At 37.2% G+C, this 19,515-nt stretch overlaps 1 pseudogene; it reads right to left on the bottom strand.

The window, feature by feature from the left end:
- LOC131035378 (putative beta-D-xylosidase) overlaps window positions 1–10,734 on the bottom strand; it is a 148,868-nt pseudogene extending 138,134 nt beyond the window's left edge.
- Window positions 10,735–19,515: the final 8,781 nt, after the last annotated feature.

The raw sequence follows: 19,515 nt of genomic DNA, 5'->3' as shown, positions 1-19,515 counted from the left end.
TTTCTTTTTTATAGCATTTGGAAGTCGAATATACCAGAATTTGACATTTTTTGTCTCCCACCACAATTTTCTATTCAATTTATGATAATCAAAAAACTAAAAATACCCTTTTGGAGAAGACTCTCTCTTCTAGTGAACCATATTTTTTTCAATTTTTTTTGAAGTGATTTGATATTTTTTTTTTGTTTTTCAAACTAGTCTATTATCGAACAAAAGAGTACCTAGTTGTAGTATTTTAATTTTTCATATATTAAATGTAATCAAAACAATATAAAAATTATATGAGTAGAATCGTGACTTTGATCTGTACAAAAGGGTATTTTTTTTTTTTTAATAAGTTTAATTTACCTATTGAATTTTGTTGCAGAAGTGACAAGTTTCAGAAAATCATCTTTTTTGTTGATGTGGTTGCCACTTGGCATTCCACATAGATAGTTCCAGTTGGAACAGTTCCAACTGGAAACATTCTGGATGGAAGGGTTCCGGCCAGAACTATTCAAAAAAAATTATGGGTTTATATATTGCAACCTATTTAAAGGATGAAAACATTCTGACCGAAAGGGTTCTAGTCATAACGTTTCCAGCCGAAAATCCATTGCCACGCAAGCACTGTGTGGCCACCAAATCGGTCCAGTCGGAAGGTTTCCGTCCGGAAGCATTCCGACGAGAATAGGTATTGTTATCCTAAAGTGTGACACAGATCCATACGATTACCCATTTACAATTATCTTAACTATAAGATCATAAATAATGCCAACATTCTCACTTATTAAATTTTTCTTGTAAATGCACCACTTAAGCTTCAAAATTCCACTAGCCAAGGGACCCCCCTTAAGGCACACAATTAAATTTCCTAATTGTATAAAATAAAAATGCATTAGAATATTTTTTCTTGAAGAAATAAAATGAATCAATTAGAAATCCATCAAGCTACCTAAAGACCCAAAAGGTTGACCCTTGTAAAGGTGTAGCTCCAAGCCGAATTCTCAAGTTCTTAGTCCTAAACTTTTGAATCACAAACACCAAATTATTTGATAAGAATCTATATTCACCTCCACACACATAGTGGTCTATCATGTTGCCTCTAACCCTATTAAGGGTCATAATTATTGATCATAGTCTCATGAACTCTCTAGGAAACCATCCATATTGATTTCAGCAACAAATCACTTGCACATATCTTCAAAAATAAAGCTTCATAATATATGTTTTCTTCATATCTACTAGTACCAACAATGAAATCTAAAGGAAAATAAGAAAAGAAAAGCCAAAAATTATTCTCAATAAAAATACCATCTCAAAGTAAGAACCAAACTTGATATGATGTAAATTATTCTATCCTTCGAAGCCACCAATGTCAGATAGGTTTTATTTTTATTACCTATCTATTCGATGTCTCATTAGATTCTCCAAAATCATGCAAGAATAATAATTTATAAGATCTTTGTAAATAAAAAACATGGATAGCTCTAACAACCCAAATATTTGATACATATGACAACTAAACATTATTATATCTATAAGTGTCAAGGTCTCTGATGTCACAAAGGTGTGCACCCTTGTTGAACACTAATTCTCAACAACCTTGTGAAAAATAGTAACAACCTCCAAGTGTGGGACCTTGCACATGTGAGGTTGAATGTTCAAATAAGGTTGACTTCCTTTCCAATCAGGGTGCAGTGCTGGACCAACCCAATGTTGGCAATTGACACTTAATTGGTTGGTTTCACTATGTTGTCACTGATGGAAACATGGCAGCTTATTCCAGCTTCATATTTTGGGTCAATTGTGTATTGACAGGCACTCCACCTATAGGCACTTCACCGGCACCAGCAGGATGGAATGAATTCTCAGGTTACCGAAAATGCAGACCGACATGGTTTAGATATTGGAGGCTGACATCTCTTGGATCTGGTATCAACAATTGTTTTTGATATTCATGTATTCATGTTATCTAGCCGACATGTATATTGATATTGTAATTATCTTTGTAAGCTGACATAAGGCATGATAAATTATATAGGGTATATAGGTCTATTGGATTAGATCATTTTGATGGATGTGATATGATGCGAATATGTATTAAGAGGGAAATAATGAAGGAGATGTGAAATATATCAGAGAGATCATGTATGTGAGGATATTTATGTAAGGGATATTCTGGTAAAAGGGTTTAGGGTTTCAGACCGGAATAGACAGAGCTTAACCAAAACTGTATTCAGGCATAGAGGATGCTATCTTTGCAGTTCAATCATTTCTCTAGATTGTAGTCTGGGTTTATATGTAATCAGTGAGGCTCCTTTGTGATTGAGCAGTGTGCTCTAGGCTGTAAGCATTCCTACAAGTGTAGGCCCCTTATATTTTCTAATATCTCTTCATATGGCCAGTGAATTGATATTGTGGGTCACAAATCCCACCATGGTTTTTCCTCTTTGATTTTTTCCACGTATAATTTTGTGTGTTATGGTGTTCATTTATGTGATTGGCTTATTGATTGCTTTACTTCTTTCAATTCTTTATGTACCGGTATACCAGTTGGTGTATGCATGTTTTAATAAGGTTAAAATTTATCATACCGGTAGAACACTGATTCACCCCCCCTGATAGGGAGATTTCTAGGTAAGTGTTCAAAAAAGGCTTATATTGGTCAAAAGGTACAATAGGAAACAAAAAATCTTGTTTTTATCTGCTCCTTATATTTGCAATATCAATAGTAGTTACTATCCTTATATTTGCAATATCAAGAGTAGTTACTATTAGCAGTTCTCTCTATAAGTCTTCAACATCAACTGTTAGGTCCCAGAGACAACTGAGGGGGGGGTGAATCAGTTGTCTAATAAATTCAAACCAAAAACCAATTAACCAACTTAATGCTTAATACTGGTAAACTAGTTAAGTGTGTCGGTAGATAGTGTTAACAGTAAATTGCTATACCGGTAAAGATTAATGCATGAAACATAAACATAGAGTCATCCACAACACATAACACCAATATTTTGTACGTGGAAACCCTATAAGGGGAAAACCATGGTGGGAAACCTTACCCACAATCAGATGATACTACTGCAGATAGTAAGTGTACATATATGGGGTCTGCACATGTAGAAAGGCCAACAGCCTAGAGCTCATTGCTCAATCACAAAATGGGAGTCACACTGACTACAGTTGGATGGTTAAATCCAATAAGAATGTACTACACAAAATAGCATCTTCATATGCTGGATTCAGTACTGGTGTAATGCTGATATGCTTCTACATAAACCTAGCTTCACCTTCAAATGATGTCTTCGTGTATACCTCTGCTTAATCTCGCATATACCTTCACACAATTCTTTTTCGCATTCCACACTTGATCTTACAAATAAGATCTTACATTTATACCATAACCTAAGACCAATTTTAGTAGGTCGGCTCTACAAGATATTACAATAAAAGAATTTTACATACAATATAATATCCGATGCAATAACCGATTAAACATGTAGGCTTAATGCATTTACAATAATAATAAATCATCTCCATAGCATGCCATGCTGATCTGGAAAAGATAAATCTATCGGTGTAACCCTAGATAACCCTGGACCTATTTGCCGGTAAAAGCAAATATGTAAATATGAATATACCAATGATTAATTATTCAAAACAAAGTGTCCACATGATGTCTTCGACATTACCAAGTGTCTTCCATATCATTCCAGGTACCAGTGAACATTATATCCTGCCGGTGAACCATATACCAGTAACTGTGCAATAGTTACTTGCTTGCCGGTGAATGTTGCTGGATCTCCAAAGTGATAGTTTTCAATAGGTGTTGACATCAATGACAAAGCCATACCAAAATACCAACATCAACCTCCCTTTTTGGTGAAAGCTCACACCCATGCTCAAACTTACTCCAATTCCTCACTTCACCCATCTACACATTTCTCAATTCTGGTTCTTTTGATATTCAACTTACTATTTTAGAGTGCATTAGGAAAATCCAACATGGTCATGTAGAGAAACAAGGTTTACTCAAGGTTTGACAATCAAAACTTAGTTTAATGCCCATAGCCTTTGGCTTACTCAACTCACCAACCAAGGGTCAAAACCTCCAAAAGAGTCTACACACTATCCAAGGTCCTATATGACCCTTGTTTCACTATTTTAGAATGATCTCACAAAGTTTCATATGTCTCAAACTTCTCCATGCAATCGGCTTCATGTTTTTTGACAAAAACAGTCAAAAGGGCTACTAGCCCGTGGAGGCCTAATTGGTCTAGTTTTACTCGCCCTACCCAATGATGGGCTTCTTGATCATGGGAGATGATTTGGACAGTGAGGAATAATTCATAGCAAAGATATTTTTGTGGTTTTAGGCTCAGAGAAGTGTTCTTACTATCTAACCTCATTTTTAGGCATGAATGTAGGGTTTTGGAGTATAACCACCGTGTTAGCATCCTTTTTCACCAATTCAAGCACCTAGATCTTCATAGAACCTCTGTCATGACTTGAACATGTGTCCCCTGCCTCTTTCACACAAACATTATGCCAAACACTTGGCAAACAACTGAGAAAAGAAGTGAAAATGCCACTGTCACTGTCAAAATGCTGCCCTTTAATAGTCAACTGTTGCTACACCTTTGGACCTGCATAACAAGGAGTTTTAACTATAAATCTACCTTAATAAGGTCTACAACACATCAATGAAATTTCCTATTACATTCCCTTCACAGTGACAAGGCTCGAATAATGCTCTTGAAGCATTCCTTGAGCATTTTGACAAAAACAAATCACAAACAGTGAACTTGCTACTAAATACAAAGATTGATAAAACTTGCAAATTACAAAATTGTCAACTATTGAAGTTGAATCAAGATAAGTTTTAACACTTCTCAGACTCCTTGCTTGGCCACTTTAACAACTCAATGCATTTTGATTACAAGAATTTGAGTTTTCAAGAAGGATATTAGTCAGGTTCCAAAGCTTGTCTAATCTTCACTCAAATTTGTCCTCCAAACATAGTTCTGACTCAAAAAGAAATATATACATAATGTACATGCATAAACCAACTTTACCCAATCCATTTTTGTGGGAGCTTAGGCCTGGATTAGTCAAGTTGTGGCATTTTCCAACTCCAAACCCTTGATAGGGCAGTGAGCACACAAAATGGAAGAAATTTTATTACACCAACTTGCAAAAGAAAAACCAATGCAATGATCACTTGGGGAGAATTAAATAATCAATAGGAACATTTCCTAGAAGGTATAGTACAGACAAAGAGTGCTACAGTACGGACTGTTACTCCAAGGAAGGAAAAACAGAGTGAGAAAAACCAAAATTTCATGATTTCTATTAGGATTCTCTTGTTAATAAAATCACCAACCTTTCTAAAGGAAAAGGGAGGCCTTTTTATATTATTTCCAATTAGTTATCAAGCCCTTTATGGACATTAGGCTTCCACAACTACATTGTATTTGAAAAAACCAAAAATGACAACTTTAACAACTTTTGCAAGCCCAAATGACAACATTTCTTGCTCCAAAAGACATTTTCTATAACCTAACCTCATCAACTTATCTAAAAACCTAATACATGCTTAAAAACACTTATTAAACGTGTTTCAATGCTTTGGAAGCATTTGGAGACCTTTTAGGCAATTTTGCACATTTTTGCCAAAATTGTCAACTCAAAGCCTGAAAGGCAAAACTTGACCTCTTGAGCCACAAATGAGATCAAAAACACTAGAGAAGACACATAACAACCTAAAAAAACATTTTAAACTTAACAAAAGACATTACAAACATGAAATCATAAAATACTCAAAAAGGAGAGTTTTACTCAACTAGGTGCTCCTGCACCATACTCCCCCAAAAACAAAGAAGTCATGTGACTCCTTGAGGCAGCAAAGAAGAAGGGATGCCATACTTAAAAAATTTAGTTTCAGGTATCCATGTGGCCTCTGAGATAGTATTATCCTTCCATTTGACTAGGTGCTCCATATAGGTGTGATTCCTTGTCTTCTTGAGAATCCTAGAGTCTAGAACCCGTTCTGCTTGGGGAATAGAAAGAGAAGGGAGAGATAGATCAGAAAGGGATTGTGCAACATCTGAAACTCTTTGAATCTCCTCAAGTGGCTTCCCTTTGAAAGCAATCAAATCTACAACATTAAAAAAGGGAGACAAAGAAATATTAGTAGGCAAATCAACTTTGTAAGCATTAGACCCATACTTAGCCAAGATTTTGCAAGGGCCTATTCTCCTCATCTGAAGTTTTCTTGGAACTCCCTTTTGTAGCCTTTCCTTTTTCAAATTAACCATCATATAATCTCCTATGGAAAACTGAACATCTCTCTTTGTAGCATCCACTCTTGCCTTGACTTTTTGGGAGGTATCTTGGAAAGCTTTTCTCACTTGCTCGTGAACCTCCTTCATGGATTGAGCCATGTCATCTGTTGTTCCACTCTTAGGCTGCAAGTTAGTGATATCCCTCAACTCCATTATACCCCTTGGATGCATACCATAAACAACTTCAAAAGGGCTTTTACCTGTAGACCGGTTGACACTATCATTGTAGGCATATTCTACTTGATGAATGAGTTGATCTCAACTCTACCCATATTCCTTTGTCAAGCACCTAAGCATGTTTCCAAGAGACCTGTTCACAACTTCAGTTTGGCCATCAGTTTGTGGATGATAAGCTGAACCAAAAGAGAGATTAGTACCCAGTCTCTTCCACAATGTTTTCCAGAAATGACCAAGAAACTTAACATCCCTATCTGAAACAATGCTAGTAGGAAAACCATGTATTCTAACAACTTCTTTGAAAAATAAGTAAGCAATATGACTTGCATCATGTGTTGTTTTACAAGGAATAAAATAAGCCATTTTGCTAAATTTGTCCACTACTACAAAGATGTTATCAAATCCAGCTTGAGTTTTAGGTAATCCTACCACAAAATCCATACTAATGCAATCCCAAGGCCTATGTGGAATGGGAAGAGGCTGATATAAACTAGAATTGGAGGAATTACCTTTTTCTTTCTGACATACCATACACTGCTCAACATACCTCCTGATGTCTCTCTGCATCTTGGGCCAATAATAGAACCTTTGAACCAACTCTAAGGTCTTGTTGAGACCAAAATGCCCACTTAAGCACCCATTGTGCTTCTCCTGAATGAGGTTCTCTCTCATAGAGCCTTTTGGAACACATAACTGTCCACCCCTGAATAACAAACCATCTTGCAAAGTGAAATCAGCATATGCACCATGGAAATGATTCTCAAAACCTTGACAAACTTTATAAGCTTCAACAAAATCATCATCAGTAGGATACATATCTTTAAAACTATCAATACCAATGCTCTGTACTTGAATCTCATGAACAGTTAACAACATCCTACTCAAAGCATCTACTACTTTATTCAACTGACCCTTATTATGCTTAAGAGTAAAAGTGTAAGCTTGCAAGTACTTTACCCATTTAACATGCCTATGATTTAGTTTATCCTGTGAGTTCAAGAAACTTAATGCCTGATTATCTGTGTATACAACAAATTCTTTAGGAAGAAGATAATGTCTCCATTTCCTAAGTGCCTGTACTAATGCATAGAGTTCTAAATCATAGGAAGAGTACTTTTTCTTGGCATCATTTAACTTCTCACTAAAGTATGCAATTGGTCTATTGTCTTGACTTAAAATAGCTCCTACAACAATATTGCTAGCATCACATTCAATAGTAAAAAGCTTATCAAAAGTAGGTAAAATGAGCACTGGTTGAGTAGCTACTTTAGTTTTCAATAGTTTAAACCCCTTATTGGCTGCATCTGTCCACTAAAACTTTACCTTTACACCCCCTTTGATGGTGTCTAACATAGGGGCACAAATCTCACTGAATTCCCTGATGAATTTCCTATAAAATTGTGCTAAACCATGGAAGCTTCTAACATAATTGGTTGTTTTTGGAGTTGGCCAACTGGTTATTGCTGCAACTTTAGATTGATCCATTTTAAGATTGCCTCTTGATACAAAAAAACCAAGATAGACCAATTCTTGCTTCATAAAATCACATTTTTCTAGATTAATGGTTAGTTGTTCATCATATAACTTTCTCAAAACAATAGCTAAATGATTCAGATGCTCTTCCTTAGTTTTACTGAAGATAAGAATATCATCTAAATACACAACAACAAACTTGCCAATGAAATCATGTAAAACTTCATTCATGAGTCTCATGAATGTGCTGGGAGCATTAGAGAGTCCAAATGGCATGATAGGCCACTCATAGAGACCCTCATTCATTTTGAAAATTGTCTTCCATTCATCAGCCTCTTTGATTCTTATCTGATGGTAACCACTCTTCAAGTCAATCTTACTAAAATACTGTGCACCCCCCAAACAATCCATCAAATCCTCTATCCTGGGTATGGGAAATTTGTATCCGATGGTGATCTTTTTTATGGCTCTAGAATTTGTGCAAAGTCTCCATGTTCCACCCTTCTTAGGTGCCAACACTGTAGGTACTGCACAAGGACTAATGCTCTTCCTAATCAGCCCTTGGTCTAAGAGTTCTTGTATTTGTCTTGCTACCTCTTCATTTTGTTCAGGGGTCATCTTATAGGCTACCTTATTGGGTAAAGAGGCTCCTGGTATGAAATCAATCTGATGGCTAATGGCTCTAGGAGGTGGTAAGGTTGTAGGTGTACCATCACTATTTATTCCTTTGAATTTATCAAGGATTTGTTGCACCTCATATGGTATCTCAACTTTCTTTTCTACCTTTTCTTCCTTGGGTTTCACTATGAGTGCAAATCCCACTCCTTCACCTTCTTCTAGTGTTTTTATGAATTCTTTCTCACTCACTAACAAGATGTTAGGCACTTTGTTGCTGCTCTCTCCTTCCTCATTGAGGGATTGAATCTGATAGGTTACTCCATCTTTCTGAAATGAGTAGGAGTTTCTTTCCCAATCATGTTGTGCTTTTCTGTCAAACTGCCAAGGTCTACCCAACAGCAGGTGGCAAGCATCCATAGGAAGGATGTCAAATAGAATACTGTCCGTGTATCCATGTCACGAATCGTATTTTTAATAATGTACATTTTAAAGATTTAATGTGATTTTTATGTATGCGTTGAAATTAAAATAGATTTGATCATTCATAATCCAGTTGTGAGAAAATATTGTATGCATTTTTATTCCTGCAATTGATATGAAACTCGACATTTAGTATTCTTTAATTTGGGTTTGTCAATACTGATAAACTAGCGAGTGCAAGTGATGCAGGATAAGGTGAATGAGGTCAAAGGCGAGAACACGAATTAGGTAGAGTTGTTTTTAACTAAATGACTTCGATGGAAAAAGGGAATCTCACACACTACATTAGAGAAAATATGCATATACGTTTATGTCTGCATTTATGAGTGAAATATTATGTTAATTTGACTATATAGGATGAAAAATCAATTAATGATCTAAATTATATAGTGATTCTATGATTTCTCATTCCTTGTGTGGAAATTATTGATTATGTTTGGTTTTCGGAACTACATTTTAGTTGTACGTATTAGGAATCAATTAAAAACTTGTATATTCAAAAGTGAATATAGTTCATGTTAATTTATTTGAATATTGTTAGAGTATTCGGGTATTTACTTGATTAATTAAACATTATTTGTTTAATTATTTAAGTTCCCTTTATCTCTTTTACACTTAAGCTAACTTTAGGTGCATATAATTAATTATTTTAATTAATTATTATGTGCAAACCTAGGTTTTCCCTTTTAGGGTTTTTTGACCTATTAAAAGTTGAGTTCTTTCTTTTCATTGTATGAAGAAGGATTATTATTGACAATACATTTTGGAGATTTTGAGCTCTCATCTTTTGGAGCATACTTTTTTCCTGTGTATTCTTTCCTTTCGTGATTTGCTTCCTTGCTTCTCCTTGTAATAGGTTTTTCAGCTTGTAGAGATTATTTGGGCTCCTATGGTGTTGTATTTTCTCAACTCCTATATGGTATCAGAGCTTCAGATCTGCAGCTACCTGTTCTTGTTTTGAGATTTTTGGCTTTGGAAGCAGATCTGGGGTTTCAGAAAGTATTTTATGTACCTAGGGTTTGACCTTTTTCTGAGTACTTTGGGCCTAAACGGAACTCACCATCATTCTCAAAAGGCTCAAAAACCCCTATGGTCATATAAAATTTGACCTTTTTTGGTTCTTGAGCCTCTGGGTGAACTTTTTTCTCAGATCCAAGTCGTACGACCCTGGCACACAGATCGAGAAAAAAATTCAAAAAAATAAAATTATTTTGCCTTTTTAGGACATGCAGGCCGAAATTTGATTTTTGTAAAAAATTTCATGAAAAAATCAAAAGGCGATTAGGTTTTTTATTTAAAAAAAAAAAAAATTTGCAAAGTTTGGGGGGGTTCCCATGGTACATAGGGTACCGTAGGGCCCCTGCAGGTGTCAGTATAGCCCCTACCGCTGGCTGCCCTTGGGCCCCGTGCCACAGGCCCCCATGCCGACCTTTCCCCTGTCAGCACCAGCCTCCGACCCCCTACTGTCTGGTCCCCTCTGGCAGCGGCCCCCACCAACTAGCCTCCCTGCGCCCATCGGCCTCCGGCTTTCCCGGCCCCCGGCCCACCACCGCCGCACGGCTTCCTCCCTGGCCCCCACCGCCGCACTCAGCCCCCACTGAAGATCTCCCCAGCTGCCGCCGCTCGGCCCGGCCTTCCCGCCACCGGCTTCCACCACCATGACCCAACCCTCACAGTGCCTCCCTTGCCGCCCTCCGCAACGCCTCACCGCCGTCGTCGGCTGCCCCAGCGTCCCCCGCTCCACCACGGCCTGCCACCTTAGCAGCCCTCATTCGGCCCAGCCTCCTCCACTGCCTTGGCTCTGCCACCCGACCACCACCGATGCGCCACCCACTAGCCACCAGACCACCAAAGAGCCACCAGACCTCCTTTTTGGCCTTTTTCAGGGAGGGATTTGGTTTTTTCGCCCTATCTTGAACATACGGAGTCATTTTTTTGAAAATGAATAGGTGTCAAAAAGCTGGTTCCAAGGCCGACCTCATGATATTTGTAATTTTTTCCAATTTTGTTGTTTGATTGTGTTTTTGTCCAGTCAAACTGAGGTCTAGTTTTTGCACTCCGGGAGACGTAGAATGAGCATCCGAACTCCGTTTTTCAAAAACATTATATTTTCGAAAAGCTTGTGTTGTGTACTTTCCAGAAATATGAGTTTTATTTCCAGATTCTGCTCCATGCATATTTTATTCAATTTTTTGCTTTTCAGCACTCTAGTGGATATCGTGGTTGTTTCAGGTCCTCAGATCTCTTTTCTGAGTAGGGTGTCTCTATTTTGATTCTCGTTTCTTTTTCCAGGATTCTTATCATTGTAGCTTGTATTTATATAAACACACTGAGATAAAGTTCCATCATGCATTGTTTACTTGGAATCTTGCATATCTTGTGTCTTGTTGTACATGCACTATTGATCAAGTGCCATGAGGGGGTTGATGTTTGCCGGTTGTTTGCCATCTTCCTTTGTCCAGTGAGTGTTCCTTCCACAATATTCACCTCATGATGATGTGTCTCAGCACCTTTGATGTTCTTGGTTCTTCATCATGCAGTTGTTTTTGGTTGTCCTTTTCAGTGTTCATGTCCCTCTCTCACTTCCGCATTATGGGGAGGTTTATCCTGCTGGTTCTCATGCTTCCGTGGTTCAATTGATCAGCTCTTCAGGCTTTGGTGTTTTCATGCCATCTATATCTTTGATTTCAGTTGTTTTCCTTGTTTGCCTTCTGATTCGAGTAGTGTCATTTGAGGGCACTCATGCAGATTACAGTCTTCTCTACCTGGTCATGTTCTAGTTCAGTGGATGTTCTTCAGATCAGCAGTTATTCTTCGACAGAGTTTGTAGGTTCTTCATGCTTCAATGATATTCTTTTCCATCTCTTTTTGGAGTAGAGTTTTGCTCCCACATGTTTTTCTCTATTTCTCCAGTTCATAGAGATTTCATTGTATTTGGGTACTTGATCAGGCCTTGTTGCCAGGACCCATCTTTATTGCTTTCAATAGTTGTTCTAGGTTTTAGCTTCTCCCTAAGTCTAGCTTAAGCGGGGGTGTTAGAGTATTCAGGTATTTACTTGATCAATTAAACATTATTTGTTTAATTATTTAAGTTCCCTTTATCTCTTTTACACTTAAGCTAACTTTAGGTGCATATAATTAATTATTTTAATTAATTATTATGTGCAAACCTAGGCTTTCCCTTTTAGGGTTTCTTGACCTATTAAAGGTTGAGTTCTTTCTTTTCATTGCATGAAGAAGGATTATTATTGACAATACATTTTGGAGATTTTGAGCTCTCATCTTTTGGAGCATATTTTTTTCCTATGTATTCTTTCCTTTTGTGATTTGCTTCCTTGCTTCTCCTTGTAAGAGGTTTTTCAGCTTGCAGAGATTATTTGGGCTCCTGTGGTGTTGTATTTTCTCAACTCCTATAAATATTTGAATATGACTAATTAGTAGTTGAATAAATTGAATTCTATGACCTAGTATATAAAATGATTAGTCATTGTTAAATAGATGGTAGACAACTTGATTTTGTCGATTACACATAATCGTATATATAGATTTTTAGGCAAAATTGTAAATTTAATTAATACGAATATTGTCATAAAAATGACTATTTATAAAACGTATTTATATGGCATATACGTTAATTATATTATAGTCACATGTTAAAAGGTGGCAGGTTAGTTTTTATTTGAAAAGCGACTATGTCGCATGACCAAAAGGTGGCCGCTTAGACTCTAGTCGACAAATGCATGTGGCCAAACAACTTGGAGTTAAAAACAACGATTACTAAGAGTCGATTGGTGGCATAAGGAAAACGCGATGGACTAGACCATTAAACCAGAAATTAAATGCATCAATTGGATGTTTCTAATGTTGAAACATAGCATGCAACGTCTTAAACTAAGTTATAACTAAACGTAGACTAGTGGCATCATAAACATAGGAATGTGGAGACCTTGGATAGATCTGGCAGCATGGGCATTAAACTCGCCATGATAGAAGACAAGTCTCAGATGCCAACCACTTCATATGAGCGATAAATATGCTATAATGCATGATAACTGCAGGTTTACTTCTTCATTCCACGCAGCTAGAGGAAGACCCTTAGTGATGGCATAAACCAAGCAAATTGAGCCTCAACGTGTATGCTAAGGCATAGACCTGGTAGATATAACAAAAAAATCGTTGAATACAAACACATAAGAGTTTGTACACCTTCCAACCTCTCCATTCGACCGATAAGATCTGTTGTAATCATGATCAAGGAGAGTAGAAGCAGCAGATAACTTAGAAATGAACTCATTTCATGGAGATCACGTGGAGATAGACTTCTATCATAGTGTTAGATATTGCTCAATAATAGCAGAAAATATAACAAAGGATGCCATCTCTCTTAGATGTGGAAGAGTCAAAGGAGATGAAAGTAAAAGACTTCTAAACAATTACAATCACCGAGCCTTTGAATAGGGAGAAATCGTATGGAATAATTGGATAAATAGAGGTGTAAGATGGGAGGAAAAGACATTCATTCGCAAGAAAGGAAGGACGAGAGACTCGTGAAGAAAAGAATAGAATAGAAGAGAGGAGAAGAGAAGATACTTTTATAGTATCAAAGAGATAGATAGAGATAGATTTGAGATAGATTGGTGAGTAAAGCGTGGTACTATTTGGTGAAAGAGCATCAAAGTTGTACAGCCAGTCCAAGTTTACAAGAGGTCGGAATTATTTTATTTTGGTTATTATTATGAAATTAGAAGTTTAGGTATAGAGTACGATTATTATTTACGATTTTGCATATATCGTTGTTTATTGGAAAAGCATTATAAATAGTTTAAAATAGAAATCATAGAGAAATAGATGTTAGTCAATTTTATTTCTATTGTAGTGTAAATTGTCTAAATGAATAGATTGTATTCCAATTAAGAATGTGTTTGCATACCCTTTTTGTTCATATATGAAACTAAATTCATGCATGTATAACACCTTCTTTTACATGTATCTTATTTAGTCGAAATATTGATTATGAAACTATTGCTTATGAAATTTTATAGTTTTCCAAAGTATGAAAGATTGTCTTCAATTAGATGAATTAGACAAAATAATGTTAGTAGGAAAAAATGATATTTCTATTTTTGCTTAAAAAGAAAGATTGTATTCTCAATTGTATTTGAGTTTGAGGGAACCAAGCTATGGATTGGCTTGAGTTAGAAAATTACCTTTCGGGATGGGTGCCGAATGTGGATGTTTTTGTTGGCATTTTTGATGTTTATGTTGTGATTGTCATTGATGGACACACACTTGCATTAAGATCCTCTTTATATGTATGAGTTAGAGCACAACCGGTATTTGTTTCAACCGGTATGTTGCATGTTGTATTATAGTCATTAGAGTATTGATGTTTTGCAAAATGTGTTTACCGGTCTAAAGTGGCATGTTGACCTCAAGCAGTACGAGGGATTAAAGCGGCATAACACATTTCGACCAGTCTTCATTTTTGTCAAACCGGCAACCGGCTTTTTGTATGAACCGTTAATACTCTGTGATGAGTTACCAACCGGCATTTTGTGATGAGTTATCAATCCACCGATTGTTTGACGGTGCCGACACACTGGCAGTGCTTCTTGTGTCATGTTACTGAGTATGTCTAGATTCATTGAACCTAGGAAATTGAAATGTAATCCTATTGGACCGACATGAAATCAGATTCCTTTAAAAGGACATCATGTCTAGGGTTTTAGGTTGTTGCTGAAAGGGTTTATGTCTTGGCTAGGATTTAAGGTGGTTGAGGAGTTGAAAAGAATATGAATGTGTAGAAGACTGAAGTAATGCAGGAGTACATTAAGAATGAGCTATCAAGGATCTAACTGAGCAGTCTGTGCTATTAGATAGATCAAACACTTGTTGATTACTCACATCTTTGACAAGTCTGTAGCCCTTAACCGGGTAGGCCCAAAAGCCTTTTGTAAAATCCTCTAACAAGGTGGTTCACCTCTGTGAATCTAAAATCCTCTAGCAAGGTAGTCCTTGATTGGACTTATCTCCTAACAGAGATTGAGATTCCTAACAGGATCTGTTCTGGTGAAAAACATTGTAAGACCTTAACTGGTCTGACCTTAGCTGATCTGGTTTCTATTCTGCAGATAGTGACTTGTGAGTTCCATCTCATTGTGGTTTTTCCCATTTGGGTTTCCACGTCAAATATCTTGTGTTATGGTTGTATTTCTTTTGTGGTTGAATGCTTTATTTGTATTTTGGTTTGCATGTGTGACAAGCAGTCTGTCTGTTAAACTGTTTTACTAGTTTATCTTTAAACTATTTAAGTGCTTAAGTGCAGTGTTTTTTGGTATACTAATTCACCCCCCCCCCCCCCTCTTAGTATTTATCAATTGGTATCAGAGCCTACCTTTCTATAAGTTTAACCACTTGGAAAGAGATATGGGGGAATACACCTTGAGGGAACTTACTCAACAGCTCACTCAGTCTGAGCAAGCCTATGATGATCTTATGGTCAAATACAAGGCATCTCAAGCAAAAAGGAGAGAACATGCAGAAAAGTTGATGGAGCTATTTGAAAATAGTTCTACAGATGAAGCAGACATGGAAGCCCTAATTGCACAAGTAAATAAGTTGAATGAATCAAACTCCAACTTGAGAAAGGAGTTGGAAGGACTGACTATCCGGATGTGTCAAGAGTTTGAGAATTGGAGAAAAACTGAAGACCTAATGAAAGAAAGAGATTGTGAGATCTCCAAGTTGAAACAAGAGATGAGTGCCCTAAATGCTCAACTCCATGCAAGCAAGGTGGAAAAGGAAGACATGCAAGGAGAACTGAACACTGCCATCTCCGAGAATGAAAATTTGTTGGAAACAAATGCTACTATTTCCAAAGAACTCTCTGAGTCAAAGGAAATACTTGCTAAGTTTAGCAAAAGTATTGTCAAGCTAGAGCAAAAGCTTGAATCAGCTAGACCGGTAAAGAATACCAATGGACTTGGTTTCTCTGGACATGAGGAAGGAGAATCCTCAGGAACAAATGCCGAAGCATCAAAGAAGCAACCGACATTCAAAGGTAAAGGTAAGAAAAAATTCAAACCTGTTTGCTTTAACTATCTTAAAGAAGGACACACTGCCAATGTATGTAGGAGCAAAGCCTACAATAATTTTCCTTACTTTATTAACAATGTACCTAGATCCAATAAGTTCAATGGTCATTGGTATGCATGCAACAAGTATGGGCATAAAGCATTTGAATGCAGGTCTGTCATGAATGACACTAGAAGATATCCTTAGAGGACCCATGGAGTTGGTCCTAAACCTTTTGTGAACCGGAATCACAACCAGTTTAATGTCTTCAATCATTAGCCAAGAAGCAGTGACTATCAAGCGGCAACCGGATGGAGAGCAAATTGTATGATCTGTCATGGTCATGGTCACACTGCTGCAACATGCAGAAGGAAGAATGGAAACATGAACAATGGACCTTGGAGAGCACCTGGATTGGTTTGCTATCACTGCAACAAACTAGGTCACATTGCAAGATTCTACAAAAGCAGAAAGAGTATATCTGATGATATACCGGTCACTCAGGAAGGAGGAATTGATGTTGAAATAGTTCAAGCAGACATGAACAAAAAATGGAAGAGGAAACTAGTAATGTTGGAAGAAGAATCGATTTCTGCACCTAGTGTGGAAATATCAGAACCGACAAACTAAGCTTCAAAAGGCTTAGGGGGAGAAAACGGCAAAATATTTTCGAACCCCCGATTTATACCAGCAAAAGACCTTAACTGGTATATGATACCTGTCGCTTGGCAGAAGACCAGAAATGATAAAAAGGCAAATTAGGGTTTATGCCCTAATGGAGGAGCATTAATGACGGTAGGTGAGGACTATGTTTAAAAGCATTTTTGAAATCATTTCTCACTATCAGTTTTCGAGCCAAGAAATTTTTTTCAAAGAGAAGAGCAACGAAAAGGCGATTTGAGCAGAGATTTGGAGAAATTGAGAAATCGTGAAGGAGATTCAAATTCAAATAGAAAAAGGTCAAGTGGAGAACACAAAGTGGTGATTCAGCTACCGACAAAGTGAGGAGTGAAGAAGAATCAGAAAGCCCTAAATTTGCATGTTTTAAAAGGTATTTCTCGAGTTCTTAAAATTTCTACAATGGCTTCCGCATCTCATACCAGTTCTAGTGCATCTATTGAGTCTGAAAGTTTTATTCAACAGAAGTCAAAATATAATGCCCTATCACAAGTTCTGGCTAGAGTAATAGTAGAAGAGGGAATTTCTGACTACATAGATTGCAAGATTGAAGACCTAGGGTCTCTAGCCATCCACTCCCAACTAGGTTTGTTTTGTGGACAAGATAAGATGATCAAACCAGAGTATAGTATTCTGGAGAAGAAGAAACTCCACAATGTTGTTTACTTCCTGGAGGATTTCACAGAAGATCATATAAGGATTATTTTGAGCAGGGTCCATGGTGACAAAATGTACTTGGAGAGGATGCATGATATCATGCCACAGGCAATTCATGTAGTCACCGGTTTCTGCAATACAGGGGAAGTACCAGCCCTAAGGACAGTTAGCAAAACTAAGATGTCCAAGCTCACCGGTTCAGTGAGTGACTCACGGGGCATGACTGTAAATTCAATCAAGGATGATCTGGTTAAGTATGCCTGCATGGTGATAGGCTACCAGACGTTCTCAGCCAATAGAGTCAACTCCGTATCTGCTGCAGTGGTAAATGCCGCTTACCGAATGATAAAGGAGGATGCATCATTTGACCTATGCACTGGTATGCAGAGGCAACTCCTATTGAACCTGAAATCAATCAAACAAGATAATGCACCGAGGTTCAAGTTTGGACAACTATTGGTTGGGTTGTTCTTTTATTTTCAAGGATACTTCCTAGGAGTAGGAGACGTTCAGTGGTCTGGTGACCAACCAGTAACCAAGCAAATCAAGGAAAGCATTGAAGCACTTGGAACCAGTTACCCTGATATTCTAAACAAGTATTTTGATGAGTTCAGTAGGAAGATGAGCCAAAGAGTGAGGATATCAAGAGACATCACCAAGAAATATGAAGATGATATATGCTTCACCATCCAAGTAGAAAAATGTATAATGGAGGCTGTTGAGCCTAGAATGGAAGAAGTGGAGCCAATGGGCTATGAGGTGATGTATGACATGTTAGGTCCCACAGACAACTAAGAGGGGGGGGGTGAATTAGTTGTCTAATAAATTCAAACCAGAAACTTATTAACCAACTTAATGCTTAATACCGGTAAACCAGTTAAGTATGCCGGTAGACAGTGTTAACAGTAAACTGCTATACCGATAAGGATTAATGCATGAAACATAAACATAAAGTAATCCACAACACATGACACCAATATTTGTACGTGGAAACCCTATAAGGGGAAAAACCATGGTGGGAAACCTTACCCACAATCAGATGATACTACTGCATATAGTAAGTGTACATAAATGGGGTCTACACATGCAGAAAGGCCAACAACCTAGAGCTCACTACTCAATCACAAAATGGGAGTCACATTGACTACAGTTGGATGGTTAAATCCAATAAGAATTTACTATACAAAATAGTATCTTCATATGCTGGATTCAGTATCAGTGTAATACTGATATGCTTCTACAAAAACCTAACTTCACCTTCAAATGATGTCTTCATGTATATCCCTGCTTGATCTCGCATATACCTTCACTTAATTATTTTTCGCATTCCACACTTGATCTTACAAATAAGATCTTACATTTATACCATGCCCTAAGACCAATTTTAGTAGGTCGGCTCTACAAGATATTACAATAAAAACATTTTACAAACAATATAATATCCGATGCAATAACTAATTGAACATGTCGGCTTAATGCATTTACAACAATAATAAATCATCTCCATAGCGTGCCATGCTGATCTGGAAAAGATAAACCTACCGGTGTAACCCTAGATAACCTGGACCTATTTGCCGGTAAAAGCAAATATGCATTTATGAATATACCAATGATTAATTCTTCAAAACAAAAGTGTCCACGTGATGTCTTCGACATTACCAAGTGTCTTCCATATCATTCCAGGTACCGGTGAACAATATATCCTGCCAGTGAACCATATACCAGTAATTGTTGCACAGTTTACTTGATTGCCGATGAATGTTGCTAGATCTCTAAAGTAGGTGTATTCAATAGGTGTTGACATCAATGAAAAAACCATACCAAAATACCAACAATCTCCCCCTTTGGCATTGATGGCAACACAAGATGGAAAAACCATCAAAGTGCCAAAACAGAAATGCCAAATACAAAAACCAACAATCTCCATTTCTCCCCCTGGGAGTAACATGTGTTTATCCAAAGATTTATTTTCAATACCAATCTCTCCTTAAATGTGTTTTTCAAAATCTCTCCCTTAAAAGATAATGTGTTT

The sequence above is a fragment of the Cryptomeria japonica genome, chromosome 2 (genome assembly GCF_030272615.1).
Source record: "Cryptomeria japonica chromosome 2, Sugi_1.0, whole genome shotgun sequence".
Lineage (NCBI taxonomy): Eukaryota > Viridiplantae > Streptophyta > Pinopsida > Cupressales > Cupressaceae > Cryptomeria > Cryptomeria japonica.
Note: the sequence above shows the minus strand (reverse complement) of the source record. Positions and strands in the feature narration are given on the sequence as shown.